Genomic DNA, 26,217 nt, shown 5'->3' on the forward strand with positions numbered 1-26,217 from the left:
GATTGCGCCACTGCACTCCAACCTGGTGACAGAGTGAGGCTCCGTCTCAAAAATAAAATAAAACAAAAAAGAAAAAATAACTGCAATGGATTGAAAGATATCAAATATGTTAATATCCATTAGTTCATAATGAAACAAACTAGTGTGGGGAGGTTCCTGCTATGTTGCTCAGGCTGGATTTGAACTCCTGGCTCAAGCTATCCTCCTGCGTCAGCCTCCTGAGGAGCTGGGACCACATTTTGAGGCCATGGCCTGGCCTCAAGAACCTTACTAAACAAGAACAACAACAAAACAACAACTGATAAATAAAGAGAAAGAATCAAGAAGGTAACTTCCTTTCTTGCTTTGTTGCCTTTCTTGTACAAACTGACCTCAAGGTGACCACATAGTGAATGAGGGAAATTTTCTCTCTATGGAAGTATTCCAACTTAAAAATGCAGAAGGTGTTCTCTGAATGGAGAGGCTAAAGAATAAATTATTTTTTTAAAAAAAAAGGTAAAAATGAAGAAGGAATGATAAAAGTAGAACAATGGTTCTCGAAGTGTGGATCCTTGGACTCTTTCAGGTGTCCACGAGGTCAAACTATTTTCATAATACGACTAAGATATTACCTACCTCTTTCACTAGGTTGACTAGGGATGGTGCAAAAGCAAGAGTGGCTAAAACTGCTGGTACCTCAGTATGAATCAAGGTAGTGGTACGGACTAGTGGTCACTGTATTCTTTATTGCCACATTCACAGTAAATGAAATTGCTAGTTTCACTTGACAATGGCCTTGTTGAAGCAGTCAAAATTATTAATTTTGTTAAATTTCAATCCTTGAGTACATGTTTTTTAAATATTCTATATGATGAAATGGGAAATCTACATAAAGTACTCCAGCTGGATATGGTGGTGCACACCCGTAATTCCAGCTATTTGGGATACTGAGGTGGGAGGATCGATTGAGTCCAGGAATTCTAATCCAGACTGGGCAACATAGCGAGACTCCTGTCTCAATTAAAATAATAATAATAAGCACTTTGGCTGCACTCTGAGGGATGGTGGCTTTCTTGAGGAATAGCAGTTGGGCAACTGTTTGAGTTGAGAGCTGAACTAGCCACTTTTTTTGTGGAACACCATTTTTACTTGAATGAACCACTGCCAGCAAATTATGGATATTCAGACAGTGGTATTTGGCAGACATTTTCCTGAAAATTAAGAAGTGAGCCTTGTCACTTCAAGGAAAACAACTTGACAGTATTTGTTGCCAATGATAAAATTCGAGCTTTCAAATGAAAATGGTAATTTTGGGAGACTTGTATCTGCCACTGTAAGTTTAATATTTGCTCAGTACTTAAAGACTTTTCTGATGAGATTGGTGGTGATACTAATGAATGGGACATTTTAGATATCAAGTAATGAAATGTGTCAACATTTGCAATACCTGTAAAATGCAGTGAACCAATATTTCTGAAATGACTAATGCATGATGTTACACAATCAAGGATGAGTAAGAGATCCAAAGTACACAATAGATTTTAATGAAACAGAGTATAAAGAGGACATTGATGTGGTTTCAGATTCCACATTGCAGTTAACCTTTATGATGCAACCACTTTCAAAAAGGAATATCCATGATTATCTGTAGAGGCTATTGAAATGTTCCTCCCTTTTCTTAACTACATATTGTGTGAAGCTAGATGTTTTTCATATACTTCACTCAAAACAAGGACAGTGTCACTTTTCTCATTCCTTTTTTGTTGTTGTTTTGGGGAATATAGTTATTTTTCATAAAATATGTTATGCATAATAAAATACATCTATTTATTTATTTCATAGAGACAGGGCCTTGCTCTGGTATCCAGGCCAGAGTGCAGTGGCACGATCATAGCTCACGGCAGCCTCGAACTCCTGGGCTCAAGCAACCCTCCCACCTCAGCCTCCCAAAGTGCTGGGATTACAGGCATGTGCCACGGAGCCCAGTGATTATTATTTTTACATTGATCTTAGCCAAAATGCTGAGAAGTGATGTGATTATTTTTAAATAAACTAACATATTTAAACATTTCTCAGCTTTAATATTAAGTATGGTAAATATGAATAGATATAACTGATATAAAGAGATCCAAAGTACACAATAGATTTTAATGAAACAGAGCATGAAGAGGACATTGATGTGGTTTCTGATTCCACATTGCAGTTAACCTTTATGACACAACTACTTTCAGAAAAGAATATCCATAATTATCTGTAGAAGCTATTAAATTGTTCCTTCCTTTTCTAACTACACATTGTGTGAAGCTGGATATTTTTCATATACTTCACCCAAAGCAACACACTACAACAGTTTGAAAATAGAAGCCATGATAATCTAGCTGTCTTCCATTAGGCTAGACGTTAAAGAGATTTACGCAAATGGACAGTGCCACTTTTCTCATTACTTTTTTGTTGTTCTGGGGAATATAGTTATTTTTCATAAAATATGTTGTGTTTATGATATTTATTTATTTTTTACTTTTTTATTTTTATTTTTTTAGAGACAGAGTCTTGTTCTGTTGCCCAGGCTGGAGTACAGTGGCACGATCTTGGCTTACTGCAACCTCTGCCTCCCGGGATCAAGCGATTCTCCTGCCTCAGCCTCCCAAGTAGCTGGGATTACAGGCACACACCATCATGCCCGGCTAATTTTAGTATTTTCTGTATAAAAGGGGTTTCACCATGTTGGCCGGGCTAGTCTTGAACAACTCACCTCAGGTGATCCACCCACCTTGGCCTCCCAAAGTGCTGGGATTATAGGCATGAGCCACCACACCTGGCCAGGTATTTACGTATTTAATAGAGATAAGTCCTTGTTCTGTCCCCCAGGGTAGAGTGTAATGGCATGATTATAGTTCACTGCAGCTTTGAACTCCTGGGCTCAAGCAATCCTCCCACCTCAGGCTCCCAAAGTGCTGGGATTACAGGTATGCGCCACTGCGCCTAGTGGTCATTATTTTTAAATGAAGTAATACATATAAAAAATTCTCAGTTTTAATATTCAGTATGATAAACATGAATAGATATAACCAATATAAAGAGAAGCTCTTGGGGGATCCTCAATGATTACTAAGAGCACAGAAGAATCAATTCTAAGTTCAAAAAGTTTGACAACTTTTGAATTAGAATATCATCATTTTCCAAATAGTTACTGAAGTAACAGATTTAGGAATTAATCATCAATGGCCACCACATGACAAAAAAAAAGAGCTATCATGTACCTCCTGATAGAGGTTTACAACATCACCTATGAAGTATTGTTGCAAAAAAAAAAAAATCAAACCTGACTTTGATAAAACTTCTAGATTCCACTACCAATTTATATGAAATACAGGGGCCAGAGGAACCTGTTAAAGACACTGTGGGGTGCAATAAGCAAAACCCCAACATAACAGGTCGGACAAACCACCCCATTTTTTTCAATGAATAAATTGCAAGGAAAAGAAAAGATGGAATAACAAAAAAAAAAAAGAGAGAGAGAGAGAAAGAAGCAACATGTGGGTTTCTGTTCGGACTACTCTGCCCTGCTTTTCCATTTGGTGAACTCTCACTCATTGTTGAAGTGAAAGCTCAAATGTTACCTCCTCAGTGAAGCCTTTCCTGTCTTCTTAGGCAGAACCTGTTATTCTCTGTTGTACTGCAATGGCATTTCACATAGATCTTTAGTTTAGTACTTACCATACTGTAATAGTGTCTGTTTACATGTTTATTCTCCCATTGAATGCTAGCACCATCTTCTCCATATTGATGTATTTCCCAAGGCTCAGCACCATCATTTTGCTTCATAGTAGGCACTCAATAGACGTTTATTAAATGAATGAATGGGATGATGGTTATGTGCATGCTCAAAGTCCGTGAATCTCCTCCTCATTCCTTTTCTGATGAATTTCACTACCTTTGCCTCTCCTACATCTTTAGGTTCTTCACCATTTTCCTTTGTGCAGGAAACTAGACTGGACACAATGTCCTAAGGTTCTGATCTGGACTAATCTTGACAGGAGACAAGTTTAACAATAAGCAAAAATGATTATTGAATGCCTGGTCTATGGCAGGCTCTAGCAGCAGGATAGTCTGAGAATGAAGCAATGGGGGGCTTGCTGCCTTGTGCTTGCATCCTATTTGAGAGACAGTTAATAATCAAGTGAACTCATAACAATGATTCCAGCTATGGTAGGTGCTCTGAAGAAAACAAACTGGATATTGTGATGGAGAATCAGGGTGTATGTGTGTGGCGGTGGGGCAGTAGGGGTTCCTCTAACTAGTATGGTAAGGGAAGAGGTAACATTTAAGCCGAGATTCAAGGAGGCAGCCATGCATGGATATAGGGGAAGAACTTGACTTACAGGCTTGGGGAACAGTAAGTGCAAAGGACCTGAGGCAGGGAAGAGCTTGGTATGCTCAAATTGTTGGAAGGCAGCCAGGTGCGGTGGCTCACTCTTGTAATCCCAGCACTTTGGGAGGCCAAGGCAGGTGTATCATTGGAGCTCAGGAGTTTGAGACAAACCTGGGAAACATGGCAAAACCCTGTCTCCTAAAATAAAATTAGGTGGGAATGGTGATATGCACCCCTGTGGTCCCAGGTAATTGGGAGACTGGTGTGGGAGGATCACTTGAGCTCAGGAGGTTGAGGCTGCAGTGAGCCAAGATCGTTCCACTTCACTCCAGCCTGAGCAACACAGTGAGACTCTATCTCAAAAAAAAAAAAGCAGCATTGACAAATGTTAAATGCTATTGAAGCTGGGTAAGGGGTACAGGGAGATTTACTGTGTTCTTTTGTGTTTGTTTGGAAACTTTCACAAGAAACGGTTAAAAATAATGTCAAGAGCAAGCTACAAAGAATTACTATTGTGGCCAACCTCCCTTTTTTTTTTGAGACTCTCTGTCTGTCACCCAGGCTGGAGTGCAATGCTATGATTTCAGCTCACTGCAACGTCTGCCTCCTGGGTTCAAGCGATTCTCCTGCCTCAGCCTCCTGAGTAGCTGGGATTACAGGCACACGCCACCATGCTTAGCTAATTTTTTGCATTTTTAGTAGAGACGGGGTTTCACCCTGTTGTTGGCCAGGCTGGTCTCAAACTCCTGACCTCAGGTGATCCACCCACCTCGGCCTCCCAAAGTGTTGGGATTGCAGGCGTGAGCCTCTGCTGTGATCAAACTTCTTTTCAAAGCCACATTGGCATAGTTATGGCTCATGGTTAGTTGCTTCTCAGTTAAGAGCGCTAGGTGTTCTGCTAGATCTGTGTCGCCTCCACCCTCCCCTTGCTGCTGTGGTGTACATCTTTTTCCTTCTCCAAGTGGGCTACCCTCTATTGAATTTTCTGAATTTCAGAAATACAGAATATATCAAAGTCACTTGTAATAGGCACTGGGATCTGAGGGCCTGGATTTTGGAACTCCGTTTTCCCAGTAACTAGTGCAACCTCGGGAAGTAACTTCAACCCTCTGAGCCTCAAATTCCTCTTAGTAAAAGGAAATCAGTATTTTTTTTACATGTAGGTTGATTTAAATAAGAAATACATATTTAAGTAAGAAATATATGCACAACACATTTCCCAGGACTACGTAAATAAATGTGAGCCTGGCACTCATTCCCTCTTCAAATTGTGAAAAGCTCCTGTGAAACTGGCCAGCAGGGATTTCTCTTCCATCATTCAATAGGTCAAGGTAAAATTCTAATGTGAGAGTAAGGGGAGAAGGGACCCTTGGGGAAAGCCATTTGTTACACTGAATCCTCTTGCTCCTAGCCAGCTAGAACTATCCCTAAGGTTGAACAGCTCTTTCTAGCAGCCTGACTCACTGATTTCCCCTGGCTCTGCTGAAATATGTGCAGAGTATCTTTGAGGCATAGTTATGTCTCTAATTAGTTCAGTTCTACCTTTGAGAAAATATTCATGTCATCAGCTTGCAGGGTGGATGAAACCAGAGGCGTTTGCATGGTGGCCTGCGATTAGCTTGCCCAAAGTCCACCCCCCTTGCCGGCCTCCCACCTCAGTCCTCTTCCCTCTGATGACGACTGCCTTGGCTGTGCTTGGGAAATTTCCTGCCTCTCTGCGTCTCCAGGCAGGCCAGCCTCTGGTTTCTGCTTCTTCCTTTCTTCCCAGTTCAGTTTCCCTCTCCTCTCTCATAGTTACTTCCCCTCAAAGCAAGTTTTCTCAGTGTCCCTTTTCCTGTGGTCCCTGAAGACAACTGGGGTGTCTGTTTTGGCTTTAAGGGTTTCAAAGGATGACAAGAGCATCTCCTGTGATGCAGGAACGTCCCCCCTTTTTTTTTTTTGAGACAGGGTCTCTCTTTGTCGCCCAGGCTGGAGTGCAGTGGTGCCATCTCAGCTCACTGCAACCTTTGCCTCTTGGGTTCAAGTGATCCTCCCCACTCAGCCTCCCTAGTAGCTGGGACTACAGGCATGCACCACCATGCCTTGCTAATCAAGCAAATTTTTTTTTTTTTAGAGATGGGGTCTCACTATATTGTCCAGTCTGGTCTCGAACTCCTGGGTTCAAGTGATCCGCTTGCCTCAGCCTCCCAAAGTGCCTTGATTACAGGCATGAGCCACTGTGCCTGGCCCCCTTTGCTGTCTTATCTGATTCTTAGAGCCATCTCAATCCTGTGAAGGCTCCGTGGCGTTGAGGAGACTGAACTGGGTAGTGGTTAAGAGAACAAGCTCTGGTGTCAGCAAACTTGGATCACATCATAGTCCCCCTACCTACTAACTGAGGGACCTTGGCTAAGTCATTTAACCTCTCTTGGTCACTATTTTTTCACATCTAAAATAGGGAAAATACCATTTACTTCCAGGGCTTGTGAGAGTTAAACGATGTGATGATACAGCATGGAAAGGTTCACTTAAGGAAGAAAATCCTGGTTACTCAGGTAGTGCTAGCTAGCTTCCGTTGCTCCTCAGACCTGCTCTCCATTTTCCTCCACCCTGCTGTCTGTCCCTCTGACTTCTGCTTGGGTTTGGCTAAGGGGGAGCTCCAGCAAGAAATCAAAGGAAGATGTGGAAGGCCAAGGCAGGAGGATCTCTTGAAGCCAGGAACTTGAGCTCAGCCTGGGTAACCTAGTGAGACCTCATCTCTAAAAAAAAAAAAAAAAAAAAAAAAAAAAAATTAAAAATTAGCTGAGTGTGGCGGCATGTGCCCGTAGTTCCAGCTACTTGGGAGGCTGAAGTGGGAGGATCACTTGAGTCCAGGAGTTTGAGGTTAAGGTGAGCTGTGATTGCGCCACTGCAAAGGAACAGTGTAGAGTGAAGCGGGAGATCTACGTCCCTGGTTTTTTTTCCCTATGAGGTCACTTCAGTGTGGCTGTGTTCCTGGACAAAAGGTCATAGCTCTTTTCAAGGTAGCGTCTTTATGGGACTTTCCCCTTTTGGGTTCCAATGACCACTCTGTCTCCTTGCTTTTGGACCTATGAGTGATAACGGCCTCAGGGTACTGCACTGACCTTCACTGGCACAGCTGGGAGCTTCCAGAATAACCTCCTTCTTGGTGAGCTCCTTCCTTCTCAAAGCTTGGGCCTTTAAGGCATGTCTCCTCACCAGGACTTTAGGAAATAATGAAATGAAATACTGTCTAGAATACTTTTTCACAGTGAAGCACGGTATGAGTACAAGGGTTTTATTACTACTGTGAGTTGACTGAGCCGTAGTGGGTGAAAAATGACCTCATTTGAGGTCAGGAGTTCGAGACCAGCTTGGCCAACATGATGAAACCCTGTCTCTACTGAAAATACAAAAATTAGCCAGATGTGGTGGCTCACCCCTGTAATCTCAGCTACTCAGGAGGCTGAGGCACGAGAATCATTGAAACCTGGGAGCCAAGATCGAGCCACTGCACTCCACCCTGGGCAACAGGGAGACTCCACCTAAAAAAAAGAGTCATATAGGAAAATCATCTGGTCACTCGAGATGTTTACCTTAGGGCTCTCTTCTATTTAAGTGCTTGGATTATAATTTCAAAACACAATATATAAAAATGACAGCCACCTATCATTGAGAACCTTAGAAAAAATATTGTTAGGTGTCTGTGGTGTAGGCAAAGGGCCCTTAGGGTAGTCTCTTGTCTTTTCCACCACATAGCTGCAGCCCTTCAGTCTCACTCAGGATTCCGTGTGTTCTGTTTTGGTCACCAACACATCTGTTTTACCAAAAGATGAGGAACTTTGATCTATATTTTCTTTTCTTTCTATTTTTTTGAGATGGAGTCTCACCCTGTCACCCAGGCTGGAGTGCAGTGGCGCGATCTCAGCTGACGGCAACCTCCGCCTCCCAGATTCAAGCGATTCTCCTGCCTCAGCCTCCGGAGTAGCTGGGATTACAGGCGCCCACCATCATGACCAGCTAATTTTTTTGTATCTTTAGTAGAGATGGGGTTTCACCATGTTGGCCAACCTGGTCTCAAACTCCTCACCTCGTGATCTGCCTGCCTCGGCCTCCCAAAGTGCTGGGATTACAGGCGTAAGCCACCAAGCCCGGCCTCTTTTCTTTTCTCTCTGTGTGTGTGTGTGTGTGTGTGTGATTTTTTTTTGAGGCAGGGTCTCACTCTGTCACCCAGGCTGGAGTGCAGTGGCAGGATCTCGACTCACTGCAATCTCCACCTCCCAGGATCAAGTGATCCTCCTCTCTTAGCCTCCAGAGTAGCTGGGACTATGGGCATGCACCACCACACCCAGCTAATTTTTGTGTTTTTTTGTGGAGAGAGGGTTTTGCTATGTTGCCCAGGCTGGCTATATTTTCTTGGTCTGTGAATTATAGGAGCTTCGCCTAGTCCCTGAATACAATTCGATACAACTTAATGTACACATCAGACTTTTTAAAATTTCTGATCTCTTTTTTCCTCAGGCTGCCTCACGAGCTTTTTGAGCTGATGGGTAGATGAAACTCACCCCTTTGGGCTCTGGTTTCAGGCCAGAATTAAGCTTTTGGTATTCCGATCCCTGGAACTCACAGGTTCTCTGAATTGTACTCTCAGATGCGTCCAAGTAAGATCAGTGTTTCTTTAGCCTCTTCTCGTAACAAAATTCCACCCACCTCTTCTTGATTATCTTGCTTAACTGCCATCCTATTTGTATTAATGTATGTCCTCCAGGTTCTGACTTTTCTAAGGCTCAATGTTCTTGTCTTCTCTAAAATATCATTCCCCGTCCCCCAATTTTCTTTTCTTTTCTTTTTTCTTTTTTTTGGTAGAGAGAGGGTCTCACTATGCCTACGCTGGTTTTGAACTACTGGCTTCAAGCAATCCTCCCATCTCGGCCTCTCAAACTGCTGGGATTACAGGCATGAGTTACCACAATCACCGTCAAATGTCATTTTTGAGTTATTCTTCCACCCCGTTGCCCAACCTCTACCTGAGCCTATGAGTCAGTATATGTCGTTGTTACCTTTTCATCCCAAACTCATCTTAGTCATTACTATGAAGGCATAATAATAATTCACATAATGAAGTAAGGTCCTTCATCATAGTGTGGCTAAATCAAATGATCTTGTATCTGTGGCCATAGAATTTGGTTGAATAAACTCTGAATTATTATACATGTGTGGGATATGTGGGTTCTACTTAAGGCCCATTTGTATTACTCATCCATCCGTCCCCAATCAGTTCAATTGAACAGTTACTGATTGCCTTTTAAGGACTGCTTTTGATTGAGGTGAGCTGTAGTGTGTGGAACATCAGGACAGAGACACTCTCAACCATTTTAATTGATACTCAAGGGTGGCCACTTCCTCTCTAAACTTTTCATGATGGCCTGTTGCTGCCTTCCTCCAGTCCCGCAATTCTACCGCCATTCTTTCCTTAAAAAGACAAGGTTTGTTCTTGTTAAGATCTTGTTAAAAAAAGAACCAAACTAGGCTCAAGATAATGGCAGAAATGTGAGCTAAAAGAAATAAGATAACGAGCTGAAATTACCTGCATGGTCATTGTAAACCCTGCCTGTTCATTGGCAGTTATAGTTAGGCAGAAAGAACTGGAACGATCCAGAAACCTGAAGGACGTAAGTGAATGGCAGTGCTGAAATCAGCATTGAGCTCTGGTGACATTTTCCTAAAACCACTCAGAAACAGGGCCAGGAATTCTGCTAGACCCCTAAGGACGTCAAACTACTTGGTTTGACACAATTAGTTTTGTTCGAGTCAGCACTAGCACCAGCACCAGCCATAAGCTTCCTCTTAAAGGAGAGGAAATATATTGGCTTAAAAAAACTTTTTTTTTTTTTTTTTGGAGACAAGGGTCTCACTCTGTCACTCAGGCTGCAGTGCAGTGGTGTGATCATGGCTCACTGCAGCCTTGACATCCCAGGCTCAAGCAGTCCTCCTACCTCAGCCTCCTGAGTAGCTGGGATTACAGGCATGTGCCACCATGCCTGGCTAATTTTTTTTTTTTTTGTATTTTTAGTAGACATGGAGTTTCGCTGTGTTGGCTAGGCTAGTCTCAAGCTCCTGGCCTCAAGTGATCCACCTGCCTTGGCCTCCCAAAGTGCTGGGACTACACCGTGCCTGACTATTTTTTTTAGAGACAGTGTTTTGTTTTGTGGCCCAGGCTTGAGTGCAGTGGTGCCATCATAGCTCATTGAAGCCTCAAACTCCTGGGCTCATGGGATCCTCTCACCTCTACCTCCAGAGTAGCTGGGACTACAGGCATGCACGTCACATGTGCATATTTTTAATTTTTTTGTAGAGACAGGGGTTTCACTATGTTGCCTAGGCTGGTCTTGAACTCCTGAGCTCAAGTGATCCTCCTGCCTTGGCCTCCCAGAGCGTTGGGATTACAGGTGTGAACCTTAGCACCAGCCAGAATTTTTTTTTTTTTTTTTGAGATGGAGTCTCACTCTGTTGCCAGGCTGGAGTGCAGTGGTGCGTTCTTTGCTCATTGCAACCTCTGCCTCCTGGATTCAAGAGATTCTCCTGCCTCAGCCTTCAGAGTAGCTGGGATCACAGGCGTGCGCCACCATGCCTAGCTAGTTTTTGTATTTTTAGTAGAGACAGGGTTTCACCATGTTGGCCAGGTGGTCTCAATCTCCTGACCTTCGTGATCTGCCTGCTTCGTAATCTGCCTCCCAAAGTGCTGGGATTACAGGTGTGAAAATTTTTTAAGACTGGAAAGGAAATACTTCTGAGTCCAGGCAGAAAAGGCCTGGTGGGTTGAAGTGTAGCCCCCAAGGAAAGTGTCTTCATTCCTAACTCCAGAACCTGTGAATGTGACCTTATTTGGCAAAAGGGTCTTTGCAAGTGTAATTAAGTTAAGGATCTCAAGATGAGGAGATCGCCCTGGATCATCTAGGTGGGCCCTAAATTCCAATGACAAGTGTCCTTATAAGGGAAAGGTAAACTGGGTGTGGTGGCTCACACCTGTAACCCCAGCACTTTGGGAGGCTGAGGCAGGAGGATCACTTGAGCCCAGGAGTTAGAGGTTGCAGTGAGCCATGATCACGCCACTGCACTGCAGCCTGGGGGACAGAGCAAACCCTGTCTCAAAAAATAAATAAATAAAAATAAAAAAGGGAGAGACAGAGAGAGACTTGAGACAGAAGAGAAGAAAAAAGCTACACAGAGGAGTTGTGACAACAGGCAGAGATTGGAGTGATGCGGACGCGAGCCAAGGACTAAAGATTGCTGGCAACCATTGGAAGCTAGGAGTACAGCCCTGTGGACACCTTAGTTTTGGACGCCTGGTCTCCAGAAGTGCGAGAGGATGTGTTTCTGAGGTTTAAAGCCACCATGTTGGTGGTAATTTGTTATGGCAGCCCTAAATAACTAGGACTCTGGTAGTAAACCCAGCAAGCTGGAGGTAAAACTCCAGGCAGAGCCAAGAGTTTGGGACCCTGGGGGTCTCGGGGGTTCCAGGAGTGGAGATGGTCTCTTCTTTGTGAGGATGAGCTGGCGGCTGTCTGGGTTGCACAGTGGTTCCTCTGTGCACTTCTGTGACCAATGGCCAAGAGGAATCTGCGCGCCGAGGACTGGCTTGAGAACATTTCATACTCTTGCCCACTGTCAGCATTAGTGCTGCAGGGATGCTCTAGACACAAGTGAGAGTGAGAAGACTTTTAAAAAGCTGCCAAGGAGAAAGCAATCTATATTTGCTTGGTGTAAATAAAATTTTACTGTGCTGTGAGCCAGGCTTATTAATTCAGAGTAGGGAAAGGAAATTGGCAAAGCCAGCTACCTTTTATTTGATAAAGTGACTGGCCACCGGAGGCAGGCACGTTTGAAAGACACTGGGTGAAAACGCTCACTGCATGAGGGTGGAGGAGGGAGACAAACACGTATGATTTGAAGGAACAATGCCACAGAACGTTCACATACAGATAGGCTCCTAGGAAGAAAAAACTGAGTTCCAAAATTTTTCTCCGTTGGAAACTGTTCAAAGACCTCCTTTCTCTGTTGCAAAGAGAGGGGGCTATGATAAGGAAGAGAAGGAAAGGACCTTTGACATATTTATTTATTGACATTAAAGCTTTGACTATACATCTCAGCATCATCCAGATAGATATCCTGTTGGTTTTATATATATATATATTTTTAGATGGAGTCTTGCTCTGTCGCCAGGCTGGAGTGCAGTGGCGTGATCTTGGCTCATTGCAACCTCTGCCCCCGGGGTTCAAGCTATTCCCCTGTCTCAGCCTCCCGAGTAGCTGGGACTACAGGTGTGTGCCACCACGCCCAGCTAATTTTTTGTATTTTAGTAGAGACGGGGTTTCACCATGTTGGCTAGGATGATTTTGATCTCTTGACTTCATGATCCACCTGTCTTGGCCTCCCATAGTGCTGGGATTATACAGGCGTGAGCCACTGTGTCCGGCTGGTTTTATACTGTTTAAGAATCCTTGAACATTGGCTTTGCTCCTGTTCATGTGTAATTTCATATTTAATTAAATTAATTAATGTATCTATTTTGAGATAGGGTCTCCCTGTATCACCTAGGCTGGAGTGCAGTGATGAGATCATTGCTCTCACAGCCTTGACCTCCTGGGCTCAAGTGATGTTCTCATTTTAGCACCCCAAGTAGCTGGGACTATTGGCTTGCACCCCACACCTGGCTAATGTTTTTTCTTTTTGAATTTTAGTAGAGACAAGGTCTCCCTATGTTGCCCAGGCTTAATTTTATATTTTATATTTAAAGAACTAGATTTCCTAAATAAGAATCACTCCTTTCTCTTTCAAGAAAAGACAGTTACTTAGAGGATAGATAGGACTGATTCTTTTCTTTGGTATGGTCCTAAGGAATTATGTAAAACTTGATAGAAAATTTCCAGACTACAAAAATGGCTTCACTACCAATTCCGTCCCCTCTTCTGCCTTTTGAGCTTATGAAAACAAGATAAAGAAGGTTATATCTTTTCAGCTATTCCTTTCTCATCTCTTTCCCCAGTTTGGTCTACACTGAAGGCATACACGATTCATCCTCCACTGGTTCATTTAATAATCTCCTTTCCTTAGTTCCCACATATCCAATCTATAAATCAAGCCCATGAGATATGTAGATTCTAATTATTAGGTGGAATTCTGCCTTACACTCCAGAACAGTTTTTTTTTCTTACGCTGTTTTTCTTGTAAAGCAAAATCTGTAAGTATCGTAACAGGATTCAGCCAGGGAAACAGAGCCACTGTTAGTATTCTAGGAATAAAACCGTTCACAGCTGTGGGAAGAGCTGGGGAAGTGAATGTCTGGAAGGAGGAGTCAGAAGATCAGAGAGTCACTAGCCGTTGCCGGAAGCACTGGTGCAGTTGGACAAATCAGAGCTTGCCGGAAAATTCCAGAAACCAAAGCACATCTAGCCACTGAAGCGGGGCCGTGGAGGGGGAGTTTGTGGAGAGGTTTATGGGAAGCTGTGGCCTCTATGTAGCTCCCGCCCCATGTGGGGCGACAGCCAAGCTCGGGTGGTGGGCCCGAGGCAGCTGTTGGGTAGCAGAGCCAACAGCAGGAAATGCTAGCTGGGAGGGAGCAGAGGAGAGAGCCGGATAAGCCAGGAGCTGCAGGGCCTCTCAGGGCCCCTCTGTGTCTGTCCTTCACTGTATCTGACGGGAAACCTGCCAAGGGCAGTGACTGCTGCCTGCCTTCCGCCCTACAATTCTTGCACAAGGTTCTCTTTTGGCCAACTCTAACCCGGAATCACAGCAGGGAGGGGCTTCTAGGAAATGGAGTTCCCAGCCTTAATCGAGTTGCCATAGCACAGCTCAGCACCTCATCTTCCAGCGTGACCAATGAAATGACATCACTAGATCAGCAAAAGCCATTTAAAAAATAACTCCTTCATTCTACTGTCCCTCAGCTCAGCAGTCAGATGTGTGCATAGGCCTCCCTTTGTAAGATTCTCCACTTTCGGAGGTGGTGGACCTGGCAGGGTGTTATAGGAGGGAGTGGCATGTGCTGAGAAGCTCACAGGATCCTTAGTCCTGGCTCTGACTCACAGGCATTGTGTAACCTTGGGCAAATCCTTCCCCTCTGTGCCTCTGTTGTTCATCTGTAAAATGGGCAGAATTGTACTTAGTTGGCTTTTGCATAGTTCAAATGAGAAAATGGAAGTGAAAGCTCCTTGTAAACTGCTAAATGCCAGAATAGTTATAAATTTCTTTTCTTTCTCTGTCTCTCTCTTTCTCTTTTTCTTTGCAACCTCTGCCTCCTGGGTTTAAGCGATTCTCCTGCCTCAGCCTCCCAAGTAGCTGGTATTACAAGCGCCTGCCACTGTGCCCGGCTAATTTTTGTATTTTTGGTAGAGACAGGGTTTCGTCATTTTGGCCAGGCTGGTCTCAAACTCCTGACCTCGGGTGATCCGCCTGCCTTGGCGTCCCAAAGTGCTGGGATTACAGATGTGAGCCACTGTGCCCCACCAAATTCCTTTATTTCAAGGAATATTCTTCAGCTTGGCAAATGTCTGGTGTTTATGTACAAAATACATAGAAGAAATTATGAAGTGAATAAAATCATGAATGAACATGACTTGGCATCATGGGGAAACAATTTATGGTGGGGACATAATTTCAGAGATGGAAGCTTCCAGAAGAGCATCTTTTTTCTTAAAAGTCAGCCCATCCTGTAGACCCTCATTGGTAGCCTGATAACCCAGAAGTTTCCCTATCACTAAAGAGATCTGTTTATTTTCCAGTTAACAAAGAGTGAAGGGGACATTATCATCATCATCATCATCATCATTGTTATTTGCCTGAAGGCCCAGAGGACACCACAATGGAGCACTGCTGATGGGAAAGGAATTAGCGTTGACCTCTCAGGAGGTTAATTTGGGAGTTTAGCTCATGACCTAGTAATTCTGCTTCTGGGAGTTTATGGGAAGGAAGTGCTCTAATATGTGTGCATGTGTGACCACTAGGCTTTAGCATTTTATGGGTGAGCTAACTGTATCACAGAGGTGACCGTGTCTTGCATTGAGGAGAGAGAGAGCACTTGGAAGAACTTCCATGCTACATTCCATTTGGGAAGAACTTGGATCTTGCATAATGTAGACAAAGAGAATTAACAAGAATTTGTGGCACCTCTTTGTGTCAGTTCTTCTTCCAAATAATACAAATATAGCAATAAACAGACCAAGTTTCTGCCTTCATGAGGGAGAGAAGCAATCTAAAAATGAAAAATGGGCCAGGCTTGGTGGCTCACACCTGTGATCTCAGCACTTGGGGAGGCCAAGGTGGATGGATTACCCGAGGTCAGGAGTTCAAGACCAGCCTGGCCAAGATGGCGAAACACCCTCTCTACTAAAAATACAAAAATTAGCCGGGCTGGTGGTGGGTGCCTGTAATCCCAGCTACTCAGGAGGTTGAGGCAGGAGAATCACTTGAACCCGGGAGGCAGAGGCTGCAGTGAGCCGAGATCGCGCCATTGCACTCCAGCCTGGGCAACAGAGAGAGACTCTGGCTCAAAAAATAAATAAATAAAAATAAAAATGAAAAATGTCACTAAATGTGAGATTAAGTACCAAGAGGGAAAATAAAGCAGTGTCAAGGATTAGAGAGTGATACGGGTGCTGTTTTTAGATAAGGTAGTCAAGGAGGGTCTCTTTGAGGAGGTACCGTTGGGTTAGAGACAAAAATGAACAAAGGCAGGAAACTATGCTGACATCTGAACACAGAACATTTCAGGAGGGGGGAAAAGTAATGCACAGTCTTGAAGGTGAGAACAAAGTCTACAAACTTCATTTCTGAGACAAGGTCTTACTCTATCATCCAGCCTGGAGTACACTGGTGTCATCACAGCTCACTGTAACGTCGAACTCCTGGGCTCAAGTGATCCTCTCGCCTCAGCCTCCCAAAAATGAACTTCTTTATTCAGGGGACGGCAGGGAGACCAATGTGGCTGGAGCACAGTGAGCAAGCAGAGAGGGTGATGGAAATAAATGGGTGGGGGGAAAAGTAATGCACAGTCTTGAAGGTGAGAACGAAGTCTACAAACTTCATTTCTGAGACAAGGTCTTACTCTATCATCCAGCCTGGAGTACACTGGTGTCATCACAGCTCACTGTAACGTCGAACTCCTGGGCTCAAGTGATCCTCTCGCCTCAGCCTCCCAAAAATGAACTTCTTTATTCAGGGGACGGCAGGGAGACCAATGTGGCTGGAGCACAGTGAGCAAGCAGAGAGGGTGATAGCAGCTGAGGTTGGAGAGAGAGCCAGGGGACAGACCACATTGGCTTTTGATTTGGGTCAAGTCAGATGGGAAACCATTGGAAAGTTTTGAACTGGAACATGACCTTTGCTGGCTTAAATATTGAAAGGATATCCATGAGGAGTAATTTACATCTGGGCAAGAGTGGACGCAGAGAGACCAATTAAGTTCTATTGCAAGTGGTCCATCCAGGAGGCTGTCAGGAGGCTGGAGCAGGGCAGGGCAGCAGTGGAGAAGATGAGAAGTGGTCAGAGGCAATATACACGATAAGAGCAAAGCTGAAGGGATTTGCTCCCGGGTCAAATGTGAATTGAAATGGAAAGACGAGAGTCAAGGATGACTTCAAGATTTTTGGCCTGAGCAAGTGGAAGAATGGAGCCGCTGTTTACTGAGAAGGGAAATGCTAGGCAGGTTTGGGAATAATGCAGAATTTAGTTATGGACAGAATAAGAATGAGATACAGCTTGGGCAGCATGGTGAAACCCCGTCTCTACTAAAAATACAAAAAAAATTAGCTGGGCATGGTGGCGCGTACCTATAATCCCAGCTACTCGGGAAGCTGAGTCAGGAGCATCGCTTGAGCCCGGGAGGTAGAGGTTGCAGCGAGCCGAGAGTGCACCACTACACTCCAGCATGGGCGACAGAGCGAGATCCTGTCTCAAAAAGAAAGAAAGAGAAAAAGAATGAGATACAGAATAGCCATTCAAATGAAGTTATTTAGGTTATATCCAATACTTTTGTATTTTTAGTAGAGCAATTGGACACATGAGTCTGGAAGTCAAGACAGAAAATACAAATTTGAGACTCATTAGTGTATAGAGGGTATTTAAAGCTGTTAGACTGGGTAAGCTCATGCAATAATAGAGAAGTCTAAAGTCTGAGTCCTGGGACATCCTGATACCGAGAGGTCAGGATGAAGAGAATGAGCCAGTGAGTGAGGAAGAAAATCAGGAGAATGTAGTGTCTTGAAGCTAAATGAAGAAAATGTTTCAAGGCGGAAGCTGCTGCCTGGGATGTGGGAGGGATTAAATAATAAGCAGGAGGGGCCAGGCGCAGTGGCTCACGCCTGTAATCCCAGCTACTTGGGAGGCTGGGGCAGGAGAACCGCCTGAACCCGGGAGGTAAAGGTTGCAGTGTGCCAAGATTGCGCCACAGCACTCCAGCCTGGGTGACAGAATGAGACTCCATCTCAAAAAAAATAACAAATAAAAATAAGCAGGAGGCATTTTGAATTTTCAGGGCTGCTTGAGTGAGGAGATAAAGATTTTAGGTACAAAGACTGGGTGCGGTGGCTCATGTCTGTAATCCCAGCACATTGGGAGGCCGAGGCAGGAGGATTGCTTGAGGCCAGGAGTTTGAGACCAGCCTGGGCAATGTAGGGAGACCCTTATTCTACTAAAAAAAGATTTTTTTTTAATTATCCAGGCGTGGTCGTACATGCCTGTAGTCCCAGCTACCAAAGAGGCTAAGGTAGGGGGATCGCTTGAGCCCAGGAGTTCAAGGCTGTGGTGAGCTATGATTGAGCCACCGCCCTCCAGCCTGGGAGATGGAGTGAGATTCTGTCTCAAATAAACAAATAAAAATAAAAGAGTTTAGGCACACAGAAAGGAGAGAGGATATAAAAAATCAGGGGGTCAGTAAAGAGAGCAGAAGGCAGAAAGTCCCAGGAGCACGGCAGGACCCATAAAGGAATGCCATCCATGAGAAGTCCCCAGGTGGTGGAGAATGGCCAGCAACTTTCTAGGAACAGTAATATCTGGTGTGAATTTGATTACTTCCTGCCCTAGGTTGTGATTGTCTTTCATTTCCCCCAAACTCAGTGAAAGTCAGCTACATGTGGCTACCATGCATTAGTGGCACTTTGGACAGATGAAGGAAGAAAGGCAAAGTAATGTTGAAAGGGGTCAGCTACCCAAGAGGATGAAATGCTTGGAGGGATAAACAGGAAAACAGAGGGAGAGACGATTGAGAGAAATGGAACCCCGCTGAGACCTCTTGAAGACCTTGGGGTAAGTGCCGAACTTCCTTTGTTGGAGGGGATGCGTCTCCAGCATTTTATTTAGATGTTAAAGGAAAAGGTGAATTGTGCAGGCTGAAGGACCTGGAGCCACAAAATAAATGGAAAATGTGCAAGGACACATGTGCAGACGTGCTCTTAGCAGCTTTTTTTTTTTTTTTAGATAGAGTCTTACTCTGTCACCCAGGTTGGAGGGCAGTGGGGCAATCTTGGCTCACTGCAACCTCCGCCTCCCAGGCTGGAGCGATCCTCCTGCTTTAGCCTCCCGAGTTGCTGGGGCTACAGGCACATGCCACCATGCCCTGCTAACTTTTGTATTTTTAGTAGAGATGGGGTTTCACCATGTTGGTCAGGCTGGTCTTGAACTCCTGAGCTCTAGGGATCGTCCTGTCTCAGCCTCCCAAAGTGCTGGGATTACAGGTGTGAGCCACCATGCCCAGCCAGCGGCATTATTACTATTATTTTTGAGGACAGAGTTGTGCAGTGGTGCCATCTCCACTCACTGCAGCTTTGACCTCCTGGGCTCAGGTGACCCTCCTACCTCAGCCTCCAGAGTAGCTGTGAACACGGACATGTGCTACTGCACCTGGCCTTGCGTTTTTTGTTTGTACATTAACAAATATTGGGAGGCTGCTTGAATGTCTGGCAATGAGAGAGTGGTAAACTAGGTTGTGATGCCTCTTTTTCATGCAGCCATTAGAAATGATGACAAGGGCACATATTCTGTGGAATGAGAGAAGCTGGTTTTGAAACAGTGCAAATACTGAGATCCCAGTTTCATAGAGGTACTGTGCGAACATCTAGGTGTCCACAGAAAGAGAAGTAAACCATATTAACCCTACATTTGAAATGGTAGTCCCTCAGTGGTGAGATTATGGATAACTTTAATTTTTTTCTCCCTTCTTATACCTTCTTTAGTTTCTAAGATTTTTTTTACAGTAAATATTTATTACTTTTATGATTAGAGAATACAATAATTGTTAAAATAATTCACTGATGTATGACTTGGATTTCACTTCTTCTCATTTATATGTTTTATTAGGAAAACGTTTTTTTTTTTTCTTCTTGAGACACTGTCTCACTTTGTGGCCCAGGTTGGAGTTCAGTGGGGTGATCACTGCTCACTGTAGCCTCAATTTTCCTGGGCTCAAGTGATCCTCCTGCCTCAGCCTCCCAACTAGGTGGGACTACAGGCATGTGCCACCATGCCTGGCTAATTTTTTAGAAAAATTTTTTGTAGAGATGAGGTCTCACTATATTGCCCAGGCTGGTCTCGAACTCCTGGGCTCAAGCAATCCTCTGTCCCAGCCTCCTACAGTGCTAGGATTACAGGCGTGAGCCATCGTGCCCAGCCTAGGAAAACATTTTGAAGATAGAAGATAAAATCATTTCTCTCTCTCTCTTTTTTTTGAGATAGAGTTTCATTCCTGTTGCCCAGGCTAGAGTGCAATGGTGCAATCTTGGCTCACTGCAACCTCCGCCTCCTGGGTTCAAGCGATTCTCCTGCCTCAGCCACCATGCCCAGCTAATTTTGTATTGATAGTAGAGACGGGGTTTCTCCATGTTGGTCAGGCTGGTCTCGAACTCCTGACCTCTCAGGTGATCTACCCGCCTCGGCAGATCCCAAAGTGCTGGGATTACAGGCGTGAGCCACTGCGCCTGGTCGATAAAATCATTTTTATGTTAGCATGTAGCTTAATTATGCTGGAATTTTAGGATAACATAGCCTTCTGAGTCTTTGAATCCATTTAGAGGTCAAATGACCTGCCTGATAAGAAAGGGCTTTAAGTATTTAGAAGATCAACCATTCTTGCTTGAGGATTCAAAGTATACCCACCCCTTCAACTGTCCAGTATTTATATTTCTGATAAAGTTCTAATACTTTATCCTGGAATAATTTTTGTGTATGTTATGAGGTGAAGGTCAAGTTTAATTTTCTTCCTGCTGTGATAATGTTTGATGAAATCAATATCAATAATGTCTATTTCTTTGTGTTCCTAACAATTCTTAACCAGAGCCAGACATAAGTGGAAAGATATCTCCTAGGGAACTAACCATTTATAAGCCTGTAATCCCCCAATCACTGATTTCTGACAATACAGAGAAGTGCTATTCATCACTTTTCCTTACTTAGTGACTTGGCTTCTCTGAGAGGATTTAGTGCCCTGCTGCCTATAAAACATTTTCAGAAAGCCGGGTCTTAAAAATGAAAGTTCTTAAATCCCAGAAGATATATCACAGTGACCTGCCGAGGGAAGCTATCTTTATTTTGTGTTGCTTTAACAGAATACCACAGAATTGGTAATTTATTATTTATTTATTTTGAGACGCAGTCTCTGTCGCCTGGGCTGGAGTACAGTGGTGCAATCTCGGCTCACTGTAACCTCCGCCTCCTGGGTTCAAGTCACTTTCCTGTCTCAGCCTCCCAAGTAGCTGAGATTACAGATGGGTGCCACCACACCCGGCTATTTTTTTTTTTTTTTTTTTTTTTTGAGACGGAGTCTTGCTCTGTTGCCCAGGCTGGAGTGCAGTGGCACAATCTCAGCTCACTGCAACCTCCGCCTCCTGGGTTCAAGCAATTCTCCTGTCTCAGCCTCCCAAGTAGCTGGGACTACAGGCGCCCACCACCACGCCTGGCTAATTTTTGTATTTTTAATAAAGACAGGGTTTCACCATATTGGTCAGGCTGGTCTTGAACTCCTGACCTCAGGTGATCCGCCTACCTCGGCCTCCCAAAGTGCTGGGATTACAGGTGTAAGCTACTGTGCCCGGCCATTTTTCTGTATTTTTAGTAGAGGCAGGGTTTCACCATGTTGGCCAGGCTGGTCTCAGACTCCTGAGCTATCCTCCCACCTCAGACTCCCAAAGTTCTGGGATTACAGGTGTAAGCCACCCCACCTGGCCTATTATTATGATTATTATTTGAGACAGGGTCTGACTGTGTCACCCAGGCTACAGTGCAGTGGTGCTATCTCGGCACACTGCAGCCTCTGCCTCCCGGGCACAAGGGATTCTTTTGCCTCAACCTCCTGCATAGCTGGGACTACAGGTGCATACGAGAGCACCTGGCTAATTTTTGTATTGTTCGTAGAGACAAGGTTTCTCCATGTTAGTCAGGCTGTTCTCGAACTCAAGTGATCTCAAGCTCAATTGATCTGACCTCCTTGGCCTCCCAAAGTGCTGGGATTACAGGCATAAGCTACTCTGCTCAGCCTTGGATTTTACTTTTTGATTCATTTCTTCTCTAAATACAAAGAGTGAGCAGGTCACACTTCCATTTTAATGCTAGTAAGAAGCTCATTTAATGGAGCTGTTTTCTGGGCTCTGGTTTAATGCCTGTCCCTTTTTCACAAATATCATTTCCTCTAAGCCTTCACTCTGAAGAATGTTTATCTTTTTTGGAAACCATTGCCTTCCTAATACTCACTTCAGTCTGGCACTAACACAGACTAGCCTTTCTTGAGTACACTTTAAGTAACTGCAAAGAAGTTTAAAGAGGTCCTAGGTTCAAAATTCGCCTGTGGATTATACAGACATATGTCACTGGGATGATTCTGCAGCATTTGCATGTGTTCTGAGCTGTTGTAGTAGATCAGCTCTAGGAGGAAAAGCGATTGCCAAGGCAGGCATTTTTACTGTCCCCAGGTTGCTACTTGTTATTTTCTGGTCTGGCTTTCTAAGATCAAAGGACTGCAGGAGACTCGCTGAATTCACTCTGCAGTGTGGGGAAGACAAATGGATAGGTATCCTGATGGGAGAATGCACGCTTCAGAGAGGTAAGCATGCTGGCTGTCTCTTTGGCCACATAGCCCAGGAAGTGGACATTTCTGCTCCCTTCATCTCTTTGCGTAGCTCGGCTGGACAGTTGGTTTCTTTCTGGTGCAATCATCAATCTTGATGTTTGTGCAGAGCAGTCCTGACAAGCTGGTACAGCATGGTCCATTGCACCATGTGTACACAACAAAATCATCAATCATTAACGTAAAAAACCTTCCAAAGGCCACATTACCAGGGGTTGGGCAAGGACTGATCATAGTTCTAGGGTCCTTTGGAGCTGTGCTGGGAGTGAACAACCAGATATACTGTGTTACTCCTTTCTACCCTCCTGTTTTCCAGCTTCGCACTGGGCAGGTGCAGTGACTTAATCTCTCTGATTCCCAAGTTCAACACCCCCAGGGAAAAGCTTTGTTTGGTTCATCTTGGGTCAGGTGCTCACTTCTGGGCCAATCAACAAGAGATGGTGTGTGTGTGTGTGTGTGTGTGTGTGTGCACGCGCGCCATTAGGATTACACAGAATTTCTTAGAAGATGATACTTTTGAGGGAGTTAAGATGAAGCTGCTTGTTGTAGGTTGGGTTCTTCAGGAAACTGGCACTGCAGTGGAGTTTAGCATGAGGATGTTCACTAAGTGCTCTTGGGATTAACACCTGTGGAAGGTAGGAGGATGAAGCAGCATTGGGTAGAGCTTTGATGCAGGACTAATGGACTCAGCTGACCCTACGGGGAACTCTAGGGTTAGAACAGCCTTTCAGAGCTGTCCAGGGCTGAGTGGAAATGTCCAGACCTTTATACCCTTGGCATCAGTCAGTGGGCATGGGCTGCCCTCTGCAGCTGAGGCAGACCTGGAGGGGATGACAGCTGAGAGCTGTCTGCTGGCCACGCTCTTAGAGTTGGGCAAGAAGTCCTACCCTGAAGGGGAATCTGGGTAGTGCATCACAGTGCCCTACTTAAAGGGACACACACACACACACACACACACACATACACACAAACACACAATTACACAATTCTAGGGCATTTGAAACATTTTAAGCCACATCATACTCCAGAAAGTTTGCATAGATTTGTATTTCATTTCAACTTGAAATAAAGAACTTTTATAACTCAATATTAAAAATTCAAACAAGTCAATTAAAAATGAGCAAAATATTTGAGTAGGCATTTTACCAAAGATGACATATAAATGGCTAATGCACATGAAAAGATGTTTAACATTGGCTGGGTGCGGTGGCTCATGCCTGTAATCCCGGCACTTTGGGAGGCCGAGGCGGGTGGATCACCTGAGGTCATGAGCTTGAGACCAGCCTGGCCAACATGATGAAACCCCATCTTTTACTAAAAATACAAAAAATTGGCCAGGTGTGGTGGCATGCACCTGAGGCAGGAGAATCACTTGAACCCGGGAGGCAGAGGTTGCAGTGAGCTGAGATTGTGCCATTGCACTCCAGCCTGGGCAACAAGAGCAAAACTCTGTCTTTTTTTTTTTGAGACAGAGTCTCACTCTGTTTCCTAGGCTGGAGTGCAGTGGCGTGATCCTGGCTCACTGCAACTTCCGCCCCCCAGGTTTCAAGTGATTCTCTTGCCCTAGCCTCCCAAAGTGCTGGGATTACAGGTGTGAGCCACCTCGCCCGGCCCAAAACTCCATCTTTAAAAAAAAAAGAAAAGAAAAAAGATGTTTAACATCATCATGATTAGGCAAATGCAAATCAAAACCACAATGAGATACTTCATGTTCACCGTGATGGCTAGAATCAAATAAGACAGACAGTAACAAATGCTGGCATAAATGTGGAGAAATGGAAAGCCTCACATACTGCTGGGTAGTATGACAAAATGGTATAATGAATTTGGAAAACAGTTTGGCAGTTTCTTAAAAAGTTAAACAGAATTTACTATATGACTCAGAAATTCTACTCCTAGGTATCTACTTAAGAGAGGCCAACGCATATGTCCACACAAAGACTTGTATGCAGATGTTCATGGCAGCATTATTCACACTAGCCAAAAGATGGAAACAACCCAGATATCCATCCACTGATGAACAGATAAACAAAATGCTATCTAGCCACGCAATGGATATTATTTTGCTATAGCTAGGAATGAAGTACTGATACATGCTATGCAATGAATGAATGAAGGAATGATCTCCAGGATGTCTTCCCTGATCTCTGGACTCCTCTAGCATTTCATCTGTAATCTAATGTAATATAATACCTCATATTATGGGTTTTGGATTTTTTTTTGAAATGGAGTCTCGCTCTGTCACCCAGGGTAGAGTAGTGACGCGATCTTGGCTCACTGCAACCTTCACCTCCTGGGTTCAAGCAATTTTCTTTTCTCAGCCTCCTGAGTAGCTGGGACTACAGGTGTATACCACCATGCCCAGATAATTTTTGTATTTTTTTTTTTTTGTAAAGACGGAACTTCACCATGTTGGCCAGGCTGGTCTTGAACTCCTGGCCTCAAGTGATCCACCTGTTTTGGCCTCCCAAAGTGCTGGCATTATAGGCATGAGCCACCACACCTGGCCCTATATATTCTTATACATGCATTTTGGTGGACATATGCACTCATTTCTCTTGAGTATATACTTAGGAGAGGGATTGCTAGATCATAAAGCAGGCATATGCTTAACTTTAGTAGATACTGTAAAACTGCTTTTCTTTTTTTTTCAGACAGTTTCGCTCTTGTTGCCCAGGCTGGAGTGCAATGGCATGATCTTGGCTCACTGCAACCTCTGCCTCCCGGGTTCAAGTGATTCTCTTGCCTCAGCCTCCTGAATAGCTGGGATTATAGGCATGCATCACCATGTCTGGCTAATTTTGTATTTTTAGTAGAGATGGGGTTTCTCCATGTTAGTCAGGCTGGTCTCAAACTCCTGACCTCAGGTGATGCGCCCATCTTGGCCTCCCAAATTGCTGGGATTACAAGCGTGAGCCGCAGCTCCCGGCCATAAAACTGTTTTTCAAAGTGGTGGTATGAATTTTTACTCCCACCAATGATGTATGAAAGTCTCAATTGCTCTACGTCTTTTGGACGGTGGTTACCAGAATATATGTGTGTGTATGTACATATGTGTGTGTGTGTGTATAAACACTTATGACTAGTGTACTTTACATACTTTAATATATACAGGCCAGGCGTGGTAGATCATGCCTGTAATCCCAGCACTTTGGAAGGCTGAGACAGGCAGATCGCTTGAGTCCAGGAGTTTGAGACCAGCCTAGTCAACATAGTGAAACCCTGTCTCTACAAAAAGTTTTAAAAAATTAGCTGAGTGTGGTGGCTCACACCTGTAGTCCCAGCTACTTGGGAGGCTGAGGTGGGAGGATGACTTGAATCCAGGAGGTCGAGGCTACAGTGAGCTGTGATTGCGTCACTGCACTGCAGACTGAGTGACAGAGCGAGACCCTGTCTTAAAAAAAAAAAATTACACACACACACATATGTTGTATCTCAGTTTTTAAAAGTTAATTCAGAAAAGCGAGATTCTAAATGTAATGAAGTTTTAGGAATACTTTAACTGATTTAAATTTTCTTTTTTAATGTATATCCAAAAGTGATATATGAGAAAAACAAATGTCTGGATAAGTCTAAAAGAACTCTTTGAATAAAAATAAAATAAAAATTCTAAGTGATCAAGGACACTTACTTGTGTTCACACATATTCCAGGTCAGAGGAAACTCACGTGATCACCCATTTCTCAATAACACAGAAACATGCCCAACTACCTCACTGGACTTCATCCCAGAGCGTACAATGCTGAAACTTCCTCTGTGGGGCCTTTAAGACACTGTC

This window comes from Aotus nancymaae, unplaced genomic scaffold (genome assembly GCF_030222135.1).
Source record: "Aotus nancymaae isolate 86718 unplaced genomic scaffold, 86718_ANA_hifiasm-v0.15.2.pri h1tg000058l, whole genome shotgun sequence".
Classification (NCBI taxonomy): domain Eukaryota; kingdom Metazoa; phylum Chordata; class Mammalia; order Primates; family Aotidae; genus Aotus; species Aotus nancymaae.